We start from the raw sequence: 21,716 nt of genomic DNA, 5'->3' as shown, positions 1-21,716 counted from the left end.
TGTTTCTGAATGTCTGATCAGAGCCATTCACACCAGTGCCCTGCTGGAGATCATTTTGTAGGGCTCTGGCAGTGGTCACCCTGCTCCTCCTTGCACAAAGGAGCAGATACTGGTCCTGCTGATGGAGTAAGGACCTTCTACAGCCCTGTCCAGCTACCCTAGAGTAACTGCCTGTCTCCTGGAATCTCCCCCATGCTCTTGAGACTGTGCTGGGAGACACAGCAAACCTTCTGGCAATGGCACCTATTGATGTGCCATCCTGGAGGATTTGGACTGTCTGTGAAAACTCTATAGGGTCCAGGTATTGCATCATGCTACCAGTAGTGACACTGACCCTAGTCAATTGCAAAACTAGTAAAAAAAAGTCAGAAAAGAGGAGTAGGGGAAAAAATGTCAGTGGCCTCCACCTGTAAACCATTCCTGTTGCGCAGGGTGTCTCATTGTTGCCCATCTAGTGCAAATGTTGTTAATTTCATTAACACAAAAGCTGCTGAAACTGATTAGCAACCCACTCTGCTAATTAACTGACCAGATCAATATCCCAGGAGTTTAACTGACTTGATACTATACTCTTTCCAAAAAGTGTTCCTTTATTCTTTTTGAGCAGTGTATTTTTTTTTAAGTGGTTGTAAACCTCAGACATGAAAAATGAACAAAGCACATCCCATCTTGCCCACTGTTTTCTGCTGCTAAGGGATGCTGTGTAAAATGTGTATTTTGGAACACTGTAGAGGAGAGGGGGATTACCTGAGCTCATTCTCAATCTGGCACTGTGCCCGAGAGCAGCGACTCTCTCCACTCCCTCTCTCCTCACTGGGCAGATTGATAGACGTGGGAGCAAATAGCTGTGATGAGGAAGCATGCTGCAGGGGCTGAGCCATACTGTCTGTGTCTATAAACTTAGATAGAGCAGCTCGGGGGTAAGCATGCACGGGTGCCCCCACAGAAAGCATTTTTTTTTTCAATATTTATTAATTAGAAGTTATTCAAATTAGTACAAAACAAAGAGACTTACAGTGGTGGTTGAGAGACATACAGTAACATATCAGATTCAGGTTTACAAATGAGGGTATCATCCATTAAGTGTTGTAAGATGGAAAAGGCTAAAGAGGCCTTAATCAGAGAGTACTGGGTCTCTTCACCAAGGGAAGGGAGGAGGAGGGGTAGAGGAGGTTGAAAAGGGAGGGATAAGGGAGAGTAGGGAAGCAGAGAAGGGAGGAGGGGAGGGGGATAGGACAGGAACAACAACAAGTCACAATAGAGCTGCTGGAGACGCAGTGACATAAGAACAGTGAACTGTAACAGCAATAGTAATAAGGAATCATAAGTCTGGGTAGAAAAACGTCATCAGATCTTAATGGTGCTGAATTGAATAGCCATACAGACCAAGTTGTACAAAATTTTGTAAATATCACATTAGTAATCAACAGTATTTTTTCCATCTCACACTGACAGTTAAGTGTGGAGATAGTATCTGAGATAGAGGGAGATTGGTTTAATTAAGTTCCAAAATTTAGTAATTGTAAGCTTCGCAGCCAAAAATAGGTGTATGAGTATTACTGTGACTTTAGGGGGTAAGTTGTATCTCCGAGTGGAGAAGTGCTAAGGCAGGGTCTGGGGAGGTCGGTGAACATACATGGTCAGAGACTACATGGAACATTTTGTTCCAGAAGGATTGTAGGGACTTACATTGCAATAGCATGTGGCAAAGAGAACCTATTTCAACAATAATCCTGCCAGGAAAGGACTGTTTGAGAAGGGTAGATTTTGGAAAGCTTATATGGTGTGAGATACCATTGATGGATTGATTTTGGTAGAGCTCCCAATGGTTTACACAATGGGAAGAGGAATATGTGATAATAAAGCATTAACAGTAAATGCAGAGCCCAGATTGTGTTCCCACTTGGTGATGGTAGTGGTTTGGTAAAGCAATCATTGTTATTATAAAAGGCGTAAAAAAGTGAGATGCGTTTCATGGACCCAGAAAGGTCATTGAGAAATCAGTAAATTGGAATTGGCAATTCTAGAAGCAGAGGTAATGGGTGCTTTAGTAAAAATGAGTGGACCTGTAAATAAGTAAAAAGGGAGGATGGAGATAAATGGTAATGAGATCTTATACTCTGAAATGTTTGAAGGGAATCCTTATCATAAAGGTTGGAAAGTGTATCAATGCCATTAGCTTGTCAAACTGATTAAGGTTAATATGCGGGATAAAGTCGTTTAAGGTTGTTATGGGAACTTAGAGTCATTATGTGGGGGCGGAATGAGAGGAAGAAAGGTTAAACTCTGACCATAGCTGTAAAGTGGCAATCATGGTCAATACATTAGAGGGAGGCAGGGAGGGCAGGGAGCCCCTAGTTGAAGGGCAGGGAGCCCCTAGTTGAAGGGCAATAAGAGCAGATTTAGGATTTCCATTGGATATATATGTAGTTTATACTGTATGTGTGTCCAGATTTTGTGTTTGGAGGGGTTCCCCCAGTGTTTAAATTGATCCAGAATGCATGCCTTATAATATGATATGAAATTAGGTAAGTCCATACCCTGATTTGCATTTTGTCTCATCATGATGGTAGATGAGCATCTGGGGGGTTTATGACACCAAATAAAATGACAAAAGAATAACTCCCTTTAAAATCGTAAAAATGTATTCATGTAAAGACCCTGAATATTGGAGACAATGTGGTGAAAAAGGAACTCTAGCTCACACCTTCCGATATTGTAAATCCCTGAGATCCTATTGTCGTTTATTTTTTTCCATCATCTCGGAAATAACAGGTACTCCTCTGATACCTAACCCTGTCCTTGCGCTACTACACATTCGAGCAGAGAACCTCCCCCTCAGCTCCAGATCTATTGTTATCCATCTTTTACTAGCTGCTATGGTAAACATTGCTAGGCTATGGCGCTCTCCAACCCCACCCTCCATCACTAGCACGATTTCTGACCTGAATTTCCAATGCAATATGAAGAAACTACTAGCTAAAAAAAACCTACGCTTACATAACTTTCTGGCACTGTGGTCCCCATGGCAGTCCTACCCCAAATGTTCAGTGACTAGATGCTTATTCGCCTAATTGACTACCCTGGTACTTCCTGACCTTGACTCAGAGGTCACACTCAAGCCTACTTAGTAGGCTGGGGAGTGGACTTATCATTACGGAGTTCATAGAGAGTCTGGTAATACTCTCCAAAGGCATTGGCTATGTCCTTAGGATTAAAGAGCTTATGCTGAGTGAGAGCATGGGTAAGGAAAGCCACTTTATGTTTAATTTGTTTTGGCTTGACCTTTCTTGCTAACCAAGAGCCGGCTTTGTTACCTAAACCATAGGTATTAGCATTCAAAAGCATTAAATGGGATTCATATTTATAAAGGAGCAATGATCATAAAGTTTGTCTGTCTGCAAGGATAGCTTGAGTAAGGCAAGGTTCTGGGTGCAATTCATTAGCTTGTTCTTGCAGTGTTATAGACTGAAGTGTATAAATAATGAAAAATAGTTGGTGCGCTAAACATAAATTAATCCTCTATCGTAAGCCAAAGCAAATCAATCAAGGTGTTATGAATGGCCACAAATATATGATGTGAAAATGGTACAAACAAAGTAAACAGTGTTCCAAACAAATCATATATTATGAACATGTGAAAAAGTCCAATGGTAAATGACCATCCGTGATAGTCCAATCAAAATCAATGATGTCCACCGTGCGACTTCATAAAAATGTGTAGGATAGGTGCTGAAAATCAAATCAGGTGCTGTTGCAACATCTCAATTAAGTGATTCCCACCACAGATAGGCTTATCTCCTTACCAGACAGGCATAGTAAGGTGCAATAATTATCCAGATATAGCCAGCTGGAATAAGGAGCAATTCCCATACAATTTCACCCTGTGTAAAATACACCTATGGGCCTCTTACTGGATAGAATAAGATATGCACTGGGAATATCCCCTCTGTGGATCAAGGCACGATCAGCTGGCTGAATAAGGATGTCAAACCTCCACGGACATCTCTCCCCGAGGGCACTGTGAGGAGGAAGGTGGGCAACAGTATTTAGAGAGCCTCTCCTGTGTCGCAATGGGAAAAGACGTAGAGAAAGCAGCAGCTATTGCTTCATAGCAGAGCAAGGTATTAGTCAGAAGTTTATACATAATGTTTTATAATTATAGATTATATATCTCTACTTGCCCCAAGACTCCTTTCTCCAGTGCTGCATTCCATTCTGCTGTCCATCCAGCTCTCGCCAGGAATTATCCATCCTCGCTTGCCAGTACACACTACACCGCTGCTTTAAACCTTCTTGACTGGATGCATGGATCTCCCCGCTGCTGGATTGTCACCCTTAGATGAGTCTTAATTTCTTTACCCCATGTGAGTTTTTATTTGGCTGATTGCTTTATTTATGTACATTAAAATATTACACTTAGAGGCGCTCTTCTGTCTTCCTTTTTATGCTATATCCAGAGTCGGCTTCACTCCAAGAGAGCGGTGCCCTAGTGTATTTTGACCACCCACAGCCTGTCTTACAAGTTGCCTTGATTTAAACTGACATTGTAATAGACTTTATTTACCTCTGACATTATAATTTTTTATATCTTGAGCTCTATAATTTATTTCTGTGTCGCAGAGAACAGTTGCTGAGCTAGAGAGGCAGCTGGGGCTCCCGATCAAGCGGCCATGTTCTTCACCGGTCAGAAATGCCCCTAGAAAGCGACTTTCCATGGTCGGCACTCAGTGAAGAGGAGGAACCTGAAGCCCCAGCAGAAAAATAGGATTGGGGCTGCTTTGTGCAAAATGTTTGCACAGAGCAAATAAGTATAACATGTATTTTATTTTAATAAAAAAATAATGCTTTACTCCAATTTTCTCAATAACTTTAATGCATAAAGGTTTAAGAAGTAAATAGAAATGAGTGAACTTCTGAAAAGTTCAATAAGTTTTGGTTCAGGAAAACATTTTTAAAATGTATGCATCCAACAAGTTACAATTAATAAAATTATTGATTTACTGGACTGCATTCTGGCGTTCTTCCAACATCCAATTGGGATGGGGTTAAAATTACATGATCAGATGTATCAGATTTCATACTGTATTTCATAATGTACGCTTGATGCGCAAATAACTTTGTTGTGCTAATAAGTGCACTTTTGGAAAATAATATGCACCAAGCGCAATTAATCCTATTGTGCTAAAAAGCCCAGTTCTCAGCTCTTTGGTATAAGGTAATGGAGCGCACTCAGCAGTACCCAGTAATACAGACACACAGGATGTTATCACATTGGATGCTTGATAGAATGTCCTGCCTAAAGTTTTGAGCTCCATTTATTTATGGGACAACACAGGGATAACAGCAGGAAGTGATAGCTATATAACATCAGCCAATCAGTTCCAAATGTACAGTCACATGACATAATTTACTCACATAGAATCAGCCAATGACACACCTGTATACATTCAAATATACAATAGAAACGGGGAGTACACGATTGTGAACAAGCAGAACAGCGTGCATGGCTTCCCGCTGTTGGTGCATGGAAATCCATGCACCACAGTTAACAATGAAACCCACATGTAGCAGAATTTGCCCCTAACACTACACAATGAAACCAGTGTGTAGAACTGTGAACGCTGCTCTGATCAAACTCGTGCATGCACTCCCGCTACTACTAATAGCACGAATCTCACTCAGTAAGGCTCAGAGAACAATGCCTAATAGGATTATACTACTGTTCCCATAGACGTGAGGCTATCTTTAGGGAAAGAGCTATGCTGTTTTCACTATGGTGATCAGGCACAGTAGAAAGACATGAGCGTGTATGCCTTCATAAAGGCAGATAGAGATCAAAACAATGTTGAATTCACAGAGCAAACATATCCCCACCGAGCTAACAAATCTTAAAATTATAAAGGGGTCCCCACTGGTGGTCATATCCTTGCTGCTTGATCCTTGAACTCCGCATCGCAATACACATAGATCTCTACCGGCAAACAGACTTGTGCATAGGGCATGGAGTGTTCTCCGGAGGAGATGTCTATGTAGAGTGAATGTGTTTACACTGCCAGTAATCTTTCCTCAATGGCAGTTCACCCATATACGTTCTAAGCAAGCAAACCAACAATAGGAGCCATAATGACAAGCTAAATAAAATGTCCACAATACATACATACGTGGGGGGGGGGGGGGGTAAATGAAATGCTGTTAGAATCAATTGAATAAAGCAGCTATATAATATGTGGAAACTATTGTGGTCTTTATTTTTGAATTTTATTTGAAAAAAAAAACAACTAAAGTAAATATATAAATTTAATTTACATGCAAGAATTTATATAACAGTAAAGATGATGTTTAAAATATTACCAAGGATCCGTGTACTCCGCAAGTACAGGCATTACTAAAACATCAATGAGAAGGTTTGGCTTATCCAATTATCCACATTTTGTCCTGTTGACTCATTTAGTTAAGCCCACCCTTGCAAATACAGGAATAAGTAAATTCATACTTAGTTAAGCCCACCCTTGCAAATACAGGAATAAGTAAATTCATACAAAGAAGCTAATAAAATGTTCAATTATTTTTTTTTGCAGCTGTGTACAATATGTGACCTAGAAAGAACAATGGTTTAATATATGACATTACCTTAGCAGCTTATGCATTTTAAGGTAGGGTATTATTGTTTTTAAAAAGTGGAAGACATTTTTATGCAGATTAAATATTGATTTAAGAAAAGTCTTAATGCCAGACTACTTTTAAGTAGACTTTCTTGAAGAGTAAAGCCTTGTACATAATAAATCGTTTCTAATTCACATTTATTTTGTTATATTGGCTTTCAATATAAAAAATATATATATATATACTGACCGGAATGGCCGCATGAACGCTGAGCTCCTGGACCGAGGTAGGAGAAAGCCCTGGAATACGCATAGCCATCACCATTGATAGCCTCGCAAGGCATGGGAAAGTCGTCCGCACATACCTCGCCCTCCCGCTCCCCGCACGACTCAGCGATACAGGCCAGCCGCAGTATACCGGACCTCTTTCGGCAGCCGCCATGCGAGGCTCCGGCTTCATCTCGGGCCTACGCAGATGCCGCACATGGAGCTGCTGCTGCACACTCTGCTGAGAAGGGGGCTGATGACCCCACGCAACAACCTCTGACTCCCCCATATCCCTCTCCACACCAACCCCTCAATATACAGGATCTCATAACGGTAGCAGACGATATAAAAGCTACACTAGCCACTCCCATAGCTGATCTCAAAATAGATATTCAGAACATCACAGTAAGGTCTGAGGAGGTGGAAGAGAAAACCAATACTCAAGAGGACTCTATCTAGCTTCTCCATACCACTTCAAGAACACGGTCCACACAAATGAGAGATCTCCAGAGATACATGGAAGACTTGGACAATCGTGGTCGCCGCCACAATCTCAGGGTAAGAGGCCTTCCTGAAGCAGTAGAGCCCACTCAAGTTACACAGGCAACTTTAACCATCTTCAATGACATCCTGGGCAGACCCCCAGAAACTCTGATAGAATTTGAATGCATACATATGGCATTGAGGCCCAGAGCCAGAGACACTGACCTGCCTAGGGACATAATATGTTGCATAGTCAACTTTAAAATCAAGGAAGACATCCTCAGAAAAGCTAGAGATCGCCGCAATATCCTATACCATGGCACTGAAATTAAAATCTTCCAGGATCTCTCGCCGATAACACTTCAACAAAGAAGGTATTTGCGCCCCTTGCTGGATCTTTTACGCAGTAGGGACATACAGTACTGCTGGAAATTTCCCTTCTGTTTATCAGCATCTTCTCAGAGTCGCACTGCCAACCTCTGTGTCCCAGAAGACCTGACCTCCTTTTGCAATACCCTCAACATACCCCGCATCAACATTCCTGACTGGTACAGAAGCTTCTGCCCCCCTCATTTGGGGAGAGCCACATCCATGGATACCATACCTGAGAGGGATGACTTCCATATCAGGCGTCGGAGATCCACTTCCCCTAGATACTCCTCACCTGCAAACCCCAGAACCAACAGAAATGGAAGCCCTACAGCTTCACCTGTCCATAGGAGACCACGCCAGGATAGAGCAGATCAGACTCCATCACGCCTAACATTATCTGCTCCCTCATGCTTCCCCTTCTTTGTACCCTTCTTTTCACTTCTTTTTTCTTTATAGGCAACCAAGTCAAGCCACTAAGCTTCCAGATGACATGACTTCTCCTCTTTGGCACACTGAACATCCTCAACCCCATCACGTAAGCTGCAAGGACACAGCGAGGCAGCTGAGCCCTCACCTCTTCAATGCTACTGCACCCCTTGGCCAATGCAGCACCAACCTGGGCACCTTCTTGAACTTAACTCCCCAATGGACCTCAGGTGGTAATGTATAATGTTACTACTCTTCACACTATGAACACCCCACTTGTGATCAACTAAATCTCTAAGACCTCATACTGTCCTCTACCTTTGTTAACAACTTATCCCACTTGCAAATGGATCTTGCAACTTACCATTTATCATTAACAGACCCCACTCCTACCCGCTGGAACTGCATCCTCGAAATCCCCTGAAAAGACTAACCCACCCTCTGCCTATAATACTCCCCATGGGTTTAATGACTGCTCCGCATCTCCCCTCCTATCTAAGCCCAGAAGGAGACAGACAAGATTACTTTAGGAAGTTTCCTGCACAACAGATGCCACCCGTTCCAATGCATGATAAATGTGTATATTGATATTTGATGCATATTTCTCGGAGGGGACCAGCATCCTGGGACTCCATGACCCCTCATGAAATTCACCTCTAAATCATCTATACCCCCCCTCCCCCCAGCCTACTTGCCTACATTCCTCTCTATGTTCTAAGTACAATTTCATATAAGCTCTACTCATTAATTTCATCTTGAAAAACCGCCCCTCATATATTACTGTTGGCATATCCCTCAGATGTTAGTAGGGATCGGGGAGATCCCAAGGAGCCGGTCCTCATTTTTTCTTGACTCCCTAATATCCTAAAAATGACGCCCGCTTAACCAAATTGGACACATGATTCAAACTTGGCCCCTATGACCCTCACCATACCCGAATATAGACCGGAGATAGAATGAAGAGTGTCAACGTTATACATATACGATACCCATACCCTAGCTAACTAGAGACCTGATGTACGTCTTCCCCTAATGTTAGACCCACAATGCAGGACTACTAATTCTAAACCCTTGGAACATAAGATCCTGTAATGGCTCCTTATGCCACAACCCTCCCCTTAAGCCCCGCTACACTCAAAGAAAGTTCAAATGTGTCCCAAATGACCCCTTATGCATTCGGCCTGCAACCTACCACTGGCCCCATACCAACTCCTACCTCGGTATCATCTCACTGGAATCTGTTAGCTAGCTGATTCCTCCTTCCCCTATCCAACTGTTATTATGACAATTTATCTAACCGTATGTTTTACTGTTGTTGATTCAATTGCAACATAAAGTACTTATTGGTCAATGCTTTTATACTTGTGCACCTTGGATCTTATTATCCCCAACAATTGTCTTACTGCTGACACAACTCTCACACTACCCTAGACGGCTCGCAGACATTGCTCACTAATAATCTTCTCCTCTACTCCGGGAATACCATCCCTTCCCTTCCCACTTGGATGCTACCCTCACCTCCACAAGATGGAAACTGCAGCCGCTGTTCCTTTGTCGACCTCTACCGACCATTGTACATATTCCTAGGGAAGATTACCTTAATCTCCCCTAGCTTCAGACTGTAAACCCCTTCCTCCCTTACCCCTTGCTCACCCAACCCTGTTTTCCCTCCACACCCTTCCTCCCTCCCCCTCACCCCCAGGAGACCCCCCTCTCTCCTCTTCTCTTCTCCCTTTCTTTCTTTCTTGTCCCTACTTATCCCAGTCCCTCTCTCAATATCTTGAGACCACACCCAGAGACCTATTAACATCACTGCTCCCATGTTTCTGTTCCTGACAAGTGCTAAGCACGCCTTCTATGATGCAACATTGCCTTAAAAACAGCTCCACTTCACTCAAGGTGGTCTCCCTGAATGTTAAAGGATTAAACATCACCAGAAAAACATAGCCAAGTGCTTCACCTGATGCACAAACTGAAAGCCGACATTGTTTATTTACAGGAGACACACTTTTGCATGCGTGACACACACAAACTCTCAAGCCAATTCTACCCCACTGCATACAACACCACCAACCAGTGGCGTACCAACGGGGGGGCGGGGGGTGGTCCGCCCCGGGTGCCACACATTAGGGGTCACTGCGCTCGCTGACACAGGAGCGTGCAGGAGGATGAACTGTTCAAAGCAGAGCATGGGAGAGAGACTCACCATCACTCACGAGCCCTAAATACACAGCGGGCACTGCCGGAGTTAACTGTGCTGGTTAATGAGAAGGCGATTGGTTGCTAGGACCGTCTATCAACCAATCACCTGCTCATTAACTAGCACAGTTAACGTCGGCAGTTCCCACTGACCGCTGTGTATTCAGGGCTCGTGAGTGATGGTGAGTCTCTCTCCCATGCTCTGCTTTAAACAGTTCCTCCTCCTCTGCTCTAAGGTAGGAGGGGCGCATGCATTGCAAGGGGGTTCTATTGGGGGGGTCTGTGTTGTAACGGGGTTCTATTGGGGGGTGTGCATTTTAAAGGAGTTCTATTGGCGGGGACTTTGTATTGTAAAGGGTTTCTATTTTTTTTTGGGGGGGGGGTCTGCATTGTAAAGCGGTTCTATTAGGGGGGTCTTCATTGTAAAGGGGTTCTATTGGGGGGTTGGGGTTGTATTGTAAAGGGGTTCTATGGGGGGGGGGCTTTGTATTGTAAAGGGGTTCTATTGGGGGGGGGTTGTATTGTAAAGGGGTTTTATTGGGGGGAGGGTTTATTGTAAAAGGGTTCTATTGGCAGGGGTTTTGTATTGTAAAGGGGTTCTATTGGCAGGGGCTTTGTATTATAAAGGTGTTCTATTGGGGGGGGTCTGCGTTGTAAAGGGGTTCTATTGGGGGGGTTTGTATTGTAAAGGGGTTCTATTGGGGGGGTTGTATTGTAAAGGGGTTCTATTGGCGCGGGCTTTGTATTGTAAGGGGTTCTATTGGGGGGGGGGTACTGTAATGTAAATGGGTTCTATGGGGGGGGGCTGTATAATGTAAAGGGTTCTATGGGGGGTGGGGGCTGTGTAATGTAAAGGGTTCTATTGGGGGGCTGTGTATATGTAAAGGGTTCTATTGGGGGGCTGTGTAATGTAAAGGTTCCATTGGGGGGCGGGAACTGTGTAATGTAAAGGGTTCTATGGGGGGCAGGGGCTGTATAATGTAAAGTGATTTTATTGTTGCACTATGCCCAATCCTTGACACCTCATCCTGGACTGCCTCCCCCCCCCCCCTATAGAGCCCTAAAATAGATCAAATTACAACTCCAAGACTTACTCCTTCACGATTCTTGGCACACTCTTTTCCCTTCCGACAAGGATTACACATTTCCCCCCCCCCCCAACAGATACTCAAGGATCAATGACCTTTTTCTTTCTCAAAAGGACCTACCTCTCCTGAAAGGAGCAACGATGGAACCAATGCTCCTTTCAGACCATCACCCTATTTCACTAATGTTGTCCCTTCCAGCTACAAACACACATTTGAAGTTCTGGGGACTAGACTCCACCCTTTTAACCTCAGTCCCTGACATACAATTTATTCACAAAGACATTTCAGACTTTTTTACTGACAATGACACACAGGATACGACACCCTTTAATGTTTGGGAAAATGACAAATGTGTTCTGAGAGGGAAATTTAATATCTCTCAAAGCGGCCAAACAGAAAATCCAGCAAGCCAAAACCTGAGAACTTATACAGAAAATGAATGACCTTGAAACAACCCACAAACACACTCAGGCACAATACACTCATAAAGAACTCATACGACACAGACAACTCCTACTAGACGAACTAAACATCAAAACCAGGCGCAAATTCAATTTGCAACAAAGACTATTTTACGAATTCGGAAACAAGAGCAGTAAATACCTTGCCAGGGCCCTTCAAGCAAAAAGAGCCAAAACACAGTTATCCCGAAGGAAGGCAAGGATGCAATGTCCTTCATAGTCACAAACTACAGGCCAATATCTTTGCTCAACGTGGACATAAAATTTTTGCTAAAATCCTCGAAAATAGGCTCCTCCCCATATTGCCAAATATAATAAATAAAGATCAAGTTGGCTTTGTCCTGGGCCGTACATCCAAGATCAGAAATCTCTCAACCACCTACAGGACAGAGACTGGGGCCTAACCCTCTATCACCTACCCTTCCTTCCCTCCTCACTCCTGTTTGCCCCTTACTTACCCCCCCTCCTCTCTCTCTCTCCTCTCTCCCCCATATTAAGACATACTACTTTATCGCCCCGAGCTGGGGGACAGGTATCCGGCACCTCTTATGGTGTGGGGTACAAGTCTACCCCCCCCCCACAATTTCCTTTCATACAGCTACATCAGCCCTTTATACCCTACAGTAAGCAATAACATGTACAAGTACATTACTTCTACCCCCCCCCCCAACTACTGACTATACTAACTCCAACCACTCCTGACGACAGACCAAGAAGACTTAAAACTCTTTCCTTTATGAACAATCACTGTTTCTTAAACATTTATATCAAGCCCATTTTAAAGAACTTCCACAGTCCTGATGCCCCCCCCATTGGTTAGTTCTGATGCCACGGAAAATTAACCAATACACGTATGTTTCTACTTACATTTATACTATTCAATTTCTACTCAGTAGTTGAATAATGTATTAGCAAACGCATACTTTTTTCTGTTTTGTTATCGAATACTTATTGTTTGCATTGAAAATGCTGTATGTTCTACATTTGACACTCAATAAAAACATTTTGGAAAAAAAAAAAAAAGTTTATGTTTAATGTTATTTGATTGATTATCATTAGAATTGAGCGGACACCTGGATGTCCGTGTTCGGCGGGTTCGGCCGAACTTGAAAAAAAAGTCCGGGTCCGTGTCCCGGACTTTTTCCGAACTTTACCCGGACACCGAACCCCATTGAAGTCAATGGGGACCCGAACTTTCAGGCACTAAAATGGCTCTAAAACACCAATGGAAAGGGCTAGAGTGCTGCAAATGGCAGAAAAACGTAGTTAAGAGCATGGCAAGTGCTCTGCAAACAAATCTGGATAGGGAAATAACTTAAAACAACAAAAAAAAAAAAAAAAGAAAAAGAAAAAAAATGTCTTCATCTGTGAAGGACGAGGCCCATATGAAGTAGGAGGGAGGTTGAGGTGGTGGTGGATGTGGCGGTGTAGGTGGAAGCGGCGGTGGAGGAGGACGAGGTAGCCAACACTGCTTTTTTTCAGTCATTTTAAATGAGGGTACACCAAAAAAGAGTGAGAAAGATCAAAAATAGAACAATGGCTAGGTAAGGTCGGTATCCATCTCTATTCTGCACAAGGTACGGAAAAGTCCTGTGGGATCCATGCCTGGTTCATTTTAATGAACGTGAGCTTGTCCACATTGTCTCTAGACAGGCGGCTGCGCTTGTCTGTGATAACGCCCCCAGCCGTGCTAAATACACGTTCAGATAATACACTGGCTGCAGGGCACGCCAGCACCTCCAAGGCGTAAAGGGCAAGCTCAGGCCATGTGCCCAATTTGGAGACCCAGAAGTTGAAGGGGGCAGACCCGTCATTCACTACATGTAGGCGTGTGCACACAAACTGCTCCACCATGTTGGTGAAATGCTGCCTCCTGCTAAGACGTTCCATATGAGCTGCTGGTGCTGCTGTTTGTTGTGGCGTGCTGACAAAGCTTTTCCACATTTCGGCCATGCTAACCCTGCCTTCTGAGGTGCTGGCGGTGCCCTGGTTGCGTTGGCGACCTCTTCCTCCTCCTCCTCTGCCTTGGCCTTGTGCTTCCACTGTGGCCCCGCTGTCAGGTGGGAATGCCAGCAGCATCGCGTCTACCAGCGTGCGCTGGTACTCGCGCATCTTGCGATCGCGCTCCAGTGAGTGAATTAAGGATGGTACGTTGTCCTTGTAACTGGGATCCAGCAGCGTGGCCACCCAGTAATCAGTACAAGTTAGAATGTGGGCAACTCGGCGGTCGTTGTGGAGACACTGCAGCATGTAATCGCTCATGTGTGCCAGGCTGCCCAGAGGCAAAAAAAGGCTGTCCTCTGTGGGAGGTGTATTGTCTGTGTCCTCTGTATCCCCCCAGCCACGCACCAGTGATGGCCATGAGCTGGCCTGGGTGCCACCCTGCTGTGAACATGGTTCCATCTCCTCCTCCATCTCCACCTCCTCATCCTCCTCATCCTCCAGAACTGTGCCCCTGCTGGACAATTGTGTCCCTGGCGTTTGTGGGTGCAGGAACCCACCCTCGGAGCCACTTGCGAATGCCTGCCCTGAAAGCCTTGGAAATGTTACCTTTTCATCCTCCTCCTCCTCCTCCTCATCCTGTGCCACATCCTCTTCCATCATTGCCCGAATCGTTTTTTGAAGGAGGCATAGAAGTGGGATAGTTAAGCTGACAACAGCGCCATCGGCACTGGCCATGTTGGTGGAGTACTCAAAACAGCGCAACAAGGCACACAGGTCTCGCATGGAGACCCAGTTATTGGTGGTGAAGTGGTGCTGTTCCGCAGAGCGACTCACGCGTGCGTGCTGCAGCTGAAACTCCACTATGGCCTGCTGCTGCTCGCACAGTCTTTCCAGCATGTGCAAGGTGGAGTTCCACCTTGTGGGCACGTCACATATGAGGCGGTGAGCGGGAAGGCCGAAGCTACGCTGCAGCGCTGACAGGCGAACAGCAGCAGGGTGAGAACGGCGAAAGTGCGCACAGACGGCCCGCCCTTTCTGCAGCAGCTCTGACATATCGGGGTCATTTTTAAGGAACCTCTGCACCACAAAATTCAGCACATGCGCCAGGCAAGGGATGTGCGTCAAACCGGCTAGGCCCAGAGCTGCTATGAGATTTCGCCCGTTATCGCAAACCACCAGGCCGGGCTTGAGGCTCGCTGGCAGCAACCACTCATTTGTCTGCTGTTCCATGCTCCTCCACAACTCCTGCGCGGTGTGTGGTTTTTCCCCCAAACAGGCAAGTTTTAAAACTGCCTGCTGTCGTTTACCCCTGGCTGTGCTGAAGTTGGTGGTGAAGGTGTTACGCTGTCCGGATGAGGAGGCGGTAGAGGATGAGGAAGCGGAGTAGGAGGAGTTAGGAACAGGAGGCAAACTGAAGCGCCCTGCAATCCTCGGTGGTGGAAGGACATGCGCCAAATTGCTATCCGCCACAGGCCCATCCGACACTGCATTTACACAGTGTGCCGTTAGGGAGATATAACGCCCCTGACTGTGCTTACTGGTCCACGTATCGGTAGTAAGGTGGACCTTGGCACAGATGGCGTTGCGCAGTGCACACCTGATTTTTTCCCCCACTTGGTTGTGCAGGGAAGGGGTGGCTTGCCTGGAAAAGTAGTGGTGGCTGGGCACGACGTACTGTGGGGCAGCCACCGACATAAGGCTTTTAAAACTGTGCGTCTCTACCAGACGGAATGACAGCATTTTAAAGGCCAAGAATTTTGAAATGCTGGCATTCAGGGCCAGGGATCGCGGGTGGGTAGGGGGGTACTTCCTCTTCCTCTGAAGTGTTTGGGAGATGGAAAGCTGAACGCTTCCATGGGACATTGTGGAGATGGTTGGTGACCCAGGTGGTGGTGTTGCTGACAGATCGTCTGTTTGCGGGGTGGCAGGTGCCGGTATCACTACAGAGGTGGATGGAGAGGCCGAGACTGCAGCAGAAGAGGAAGCAGGAGGAGCCAGAGACCTTTCTTGGTTTTGAAGGTGTCTACTCCACTGCAGCTCGTGCTTTGCACTTAGATGCCTGATCATGCAGGTTGTGCTCAGGTTGAGAAGGTTTATGCCTCGCTTCAGGCTCTGATTGCACAGGGTGCAAACCAATCGTGTCCTGTCATCAGCACATTTTGTGAAGGACTTCCATGCTAGAGAACTCCTTTGAGCTGGCTTTGGTGCGTTCGGTCCCTTGCTGCGTTGGGCAGTAGCAGGCGTAGTGTCTAGGGCACGGCCGCTCCGCTTCTGCACCCTGCTCCCTCTTCTGCTGTGCTGGTGGCTCTGTGCGACCACCGCCTCTTCCTGCAAACTACTCAGGTCACCTGCATGACCTTCATTCCATGTGGGGTCGAGGACCTCATCGTCCTCCACATCATCTTCCACCCAGTCTTCACCCCTGCCCTCCTTGTCGGTTTCCACAATTCTGAGTGCCGCAGCAGTTGGCACCTGCGTTTCGTCATCATCGGAGACGTGCTGCGATGGTACTTCCATGTACTCATCTTGAGAAATAAGTGGTTGGGCATCGCTGCACTCAATCTCTTCCACTTCTGGGGCAGGGCTAAGTGGATGGCCCTGGGAAACCCTGCTGACAGAGTCATCAAAAAGAAGAAGAGACTGCTGCATGACTTGGGGCTCAGACTGCTTGCCTGATTTGCAAGGGGGTGAGGGGAAAGACGGTTGGACATTGGCTGCAGGTGCCAACTCTGATCTTTCTGCAGTAGACTGGGTGGGAGACAATGTGAAGGAACTGGAGGCACTGTCAGCAACCAAATCTACTATCTCCTGTACTTCTTCTGGCCTCTTCACTTCTAGAGACGCATGATGCCCTACCAAATACTGCTGCAGGTTCTGTCGCCTACTCACACTTGAGGAAGGTGTTTCACTTGTGCGTGTAGCTGGCACAGATCGACCACGTCCTCTCCTTGCAACAGGAGCTCTACCAGCAGCACCACGACCCAGGACACGGCCCCTATTTGACGGTCTCCTCATATTTCTTTAATTTATGATCTTGCCCTAGAAAGGTGTTTATTGAATAGCGGAACAAAACAACAACAGTATCGCACGGGTGTATCTCACAGTCAAATATGCAAACTATGCCGCAATTTAATTTTTTTTTACCCCAAAAGGGTGTTTATTAAATAGCGGAATAGAAAAACAGTATACAAATACAACGGGTGTATCTCACAGTCAAATATGCAAAGTATGACGCAAATTTAATTTTTTTCACCCCAAAAGGGTGTATATTGAATAGCAGAATAGAAAAAAGGATATAAAACGGTGTATCTCACACGTACAAACACAGACTAGGCCCCGATTACAATTTTTTGTACCCCAAAGGGAGGATGAGGAAGAGGAGTAGGAGGAGTTCGGAACAGGAGGCAAACTGAAGCGCCCTGCAATCCTTGGCGGTGGAAGGAGATGCGCTAAACAAATTTAAAAGGTGTATCTCACATGTACCGATACAGACTATGCCGTAATTTAATTTTTTACACTGCAAAAGGGTGTATATTGAATAGCGGAATAGGAAAAATTTTATAAAACGGTGTATCTCACACGTACAAACACAGACTAGGCCCCCGATTACAATTTTTTGTACCCTAAAGGCAGGATGAGGATGAGGAAGAGGAGTAGGAGGAGTTCGGAACAGGAGGCAAACTGAAGCGCTCCTGCAATCCTCTGCGGTGGAAGGAGATGCGCCAAACAAATTTAAAAAGGTGTATCTCACATGTACCGATACAGACTATGTCGTAATTTAATTTTTTACACTCAAAAAGGGTGTATATTGAATAGCGGAATAGAAATTTTTTTATAAAACGGTGTATCTCACACGTACAAACACAGACTAGACCCCGATTACAATTTTTTGTACCCTAAAGGCAGGATGAGGATGATGAGTAGGAGGAGTTCGGAACAGGAGGCAAACTGAAGCGCCCTGCAATCCTCGGCGGTGGAAAGAGATGCGCCAAACAAATTTAAAAAGGTGTATCTCACATGTACCGATACAGACTATGCCGTAATTTAATTGTTTACACTCAAAAAGGGTGTATATTGAATAGCGGAATAGAAAAATTTTTATAAAACGGTGTATCTCACACGTACAAACACAGACTAGGCCCCGATTACAATTGTTTGTACCCTAAAGACAGGATGAGGATGAGGAGTAGGAGGAGTTCGGAACAGGAGGCAAACTGAAGCACCCTGCAGTCCTCGGCGGTGGAAGATGCGCCCCAAAAGATTGGAAGGTGTATCTCACACGTACCGATACAGACTATGCCGCTATTTAATTCTTTTTACCCCAAAGGGTGTATATTGAATAGCGGAATAGAAATTTTTTTTTAAAACGGTGTATCTCACACGTACAAACACAGACTAGGCCCCGATTACAATTTCTTGTACCCTAAAGGCAGGATGAGGATGAGGAGTAGGAGGAGTTCGGAACAGGAGGCAAACTGAAGCACCCTGCAATCCTCGGCGGTGGAAGATGCGCCCCAAAAGATTGGAAGGTTTATCTCACACGTACCGATATAGACTATGCCGCAATTTAATTCTTTTTACCCCAAAGGGTGTAGATTGAATAGCGGAATAGAAAAAATTTTATAAAACGATGTATCTCACATGTACAAACACAGACTAGGCCCCGATTACAATTTTTTGTACCCTAAAGGCAGGATGAGCATGAGGAGTAGGAGGAGTTCGGAACAGGAGGCAAACTGAAGCACCCTGCAATCCTCGGCGGTGGAAGATTCACCCCAAAAGATTGGAAGGTGTATCTCACACGTACCGATACAGACTATGCCGCAATTTAATTATTTTTACCCCAAAGGGTGTAGATTGAATAGCGGAATAGAAAAAAAATTATAAAACGGTGTATCTCACACGTACAAACACAGACTAGGCCCCGATTACAATTTTTTTGTACCCTAAAGGCAGGATGAGGATGAGGAGTAGGAGGAGTTCGGAACAGGAGGCAAACTGAAGCACCCTGCAATCCTCGGCGGTGGAAGATTCACCCCAAAAGATTGGAAGGTGTATCTCACACGTACCGATACAGACTATGCCGCAATTTAATTATTTTTACCCCAAAGGATGTAGATTGAATAGCGGAATAGAAAAAAAATTATAAAACGGTGTATCTCACACGTACAAACACAGACTAGGCCCCGATTACAATTTTTTTGTACCCTAAAGGCAGGATGAGGATGAGGATGAGGAGTAGGAGGAGTTCGGAACAGGAGGCAAACTGAAGCACCCTGCAATCCTCGGCGGTGGAAGATGCGCCCCAAAAGATTGGAAGGTGTATCTCACACGTACCGATACAGATTATGCCGCAATTTAATTCTTTTTACTCCAAAGGGTGTAGATTGAATAGCGGAATAGAAATTTTTTTTTAAAACGGTGTATCTCACACGTACAAACACAGACTAGGCCCCTATTACAATTTTTTGTACCCTAAAGGCAGGATGAAGATGAGGAGTAGGAGGAGTTCGGAACAGGAGGCAAACTGAAGCACCCTGCAGTCCTCGGCGGTGGAAGATGCGCCCCAAAAGATTGGAAGGTGTATCTCACACGTACCGATACAGACTATGCCGCAATTTAATTTGTTTTACCCCAAAGGGTGTAGATTGAATAGCGGAATAGAAAAAAATTTATAAAACGGTGTATCTCACACGTACAAACACAGACTAGGCCCCGATTACAATTTTTTGTACCCTAAAGGCAGGATGAGGATGAGGAGTAGGAGGAGTTCGGAACAGGAGGCAAACTGAAGCACCCTGCAATCCTCGGCGGTGGAAAATGCGCCCCAAAAGATTGGAAGGTGTATCTCACACATACCGATACAGACTATGCCGCAATTTAATTCTTTTTACCCCAAAGGGTGTAGATTAAATAGCGGAATAGAAAATATGATATCAAAAGGTGTATCTATCTCACACGTACAGACCCAAACTAGGCCCCGATTACTATTTTTTGTACCCCAAAGGCAGGATGAGGAGTAGGAGGAGTTCGGAACAGGCAGGAGGCAAACTGAAGCACCCTGCAATCCTCGGCGGTGTAAGATGCGCCCCAAAAATTGGAAAGGTGTATCTCACACGTACCGATACAGACTATGCCGCAATTTAATTCTTTTTACCCCAAGGGTGTAGATTGAATAGCGGAATAGAAAATATGATATCAAAAGTTGTATCTATCTCACACGTACAGACCCAGACTAGGCCCCGATTACTATTTTTTGTACCCCAAAGGCAGGATGAGGAGTAGGAGGAGTTTGGAACAGGCAGGAGGCAAACTGAAGCACCCTGCATTGAAAAATTGAAAATCACTCAATAGCACATGTGAACACAGCAGTGTCTTATGTCAGTCAGCTCTGCTGCAGGCTATGAAGGGGAAAAAAAAAGAAAATTCCCCTTTAAGATTGTAATTTTTAAATAGATTAGTACAGACTATGCCACAATTTAATTTTTTTAATCCAAAAGGGTGTATATTGAATAGTGGAATAGAAAAAAGTGTATAAAATTTAAAATCACTCAATAGCACATGTGAACACAGCAGTGTCTTATCAAAGTCAGCACTGAAGCAAAAATGCTGCACACAACTGACTGATAAAAATAGATTTTTTTTCTCCCTCCTCCTCCTCCTCCTCTTAACTGAGGGCAAAAAGATTGTGTTAACTGAGGGCAAAAAGATTGTGTTCACTGCACCACCCGCCACACAGCAAAATCGATGTAGAACACTGACCCTGCCTATTCTCCAGCCTGTCCCTAATATACTCGATAAGATCGTTCACTGGCACTGCACAACCCCCCACACAGCAAAATCGATGTAGAACACTGACCCTGCCTATTCTCCAGCCTCGCCCTAAAATGCTCTAATAACTCTCCCTGCCTGCACTCCGACCTGACCCTGCATTCTTTTCGGACAAAATTTTTCACAGAATCACTGTCTTTCCCTAATCATCAGCCAGCACGTATGATGTGTGCTCTGTCCCTAAACTACAGCAGAATGACGCAGCACGCTGGGGCTCTCAAACTTATAAAAACATGGTCACATGCTTCAGATGGCCAATCACAGCTACTAATACATTAGTAGGCATGGCTGGGATGGCTTAAGGCAAACCAGTTAAACGCTTTTTGATTGGCTTTTGAAAGCCCGCCATTAAAAGCGCGCCATTACATACAAAACAAGAAATAAAATGACCGAACACGGATTTTAAACACAAACATACAGTAAAGTTTTTGGGTCCGTGTTCGGGTAATAAAAATCAAATTATTCGGTAAGAACACAAATAATACAGTCCGTGTTCGCTCAACACTAATTATCATTTAAGTTTTTTATTTATTTTTTTAACACTTTGCTGAGCATAAAAGGACAAATTCACTTAAAACTGATTACTCAAATCACATCTGTCAGCTATTTTAAATATTTAAACCTGAAAATTCCAGCTTTTATTAGGGAATCAGTTCTAATCTGTAATTTAATTTGACCTCATTGTTAAAGGACTGACTTCCCATACTTAGTTCCCCAGTCATAAGGGTGCTCTTAGAGGCCAAAATGAGTGTTTGAATGTTAATCACATTATCTTCCTGAGGGCAGAAGCACTGTTGTTCTAGGAGAATGTCAAAGGATATCATCCCAGTTTTGTGCCTTGTGCGCACCCCATAGCCCATGCTCTAGTGCGATCTGCTACCTGCTGTTCCCACCAGACATGGCTGAAGACAGATCGTTGTACTGGCCTGCTCCCGATAAAAAAGTGATCTCTGTGGCCAATCACAACAGATCACATAACAGTTGTACACAATGAAAGGCAATGATTCATGCCTTTCACCGTGTACTACTGTGCTGTGGTT

The sequence above is a fragment of the Pelophylax lessonae genome, assembly GCF_965119305.1.
Source record: "Pelophylax lessonae genome assembly, chromosome: 7".
Classification (NCBI taxonomy): domain Eukaryota; kingdom Metazoa; phylum Chordata; class Amphibia; order Anura; family Ranidae; genus Pelophylax; species Pelophylax lessonae.
Note: the sequence above shows the minus strand (reverse complement) of the source record.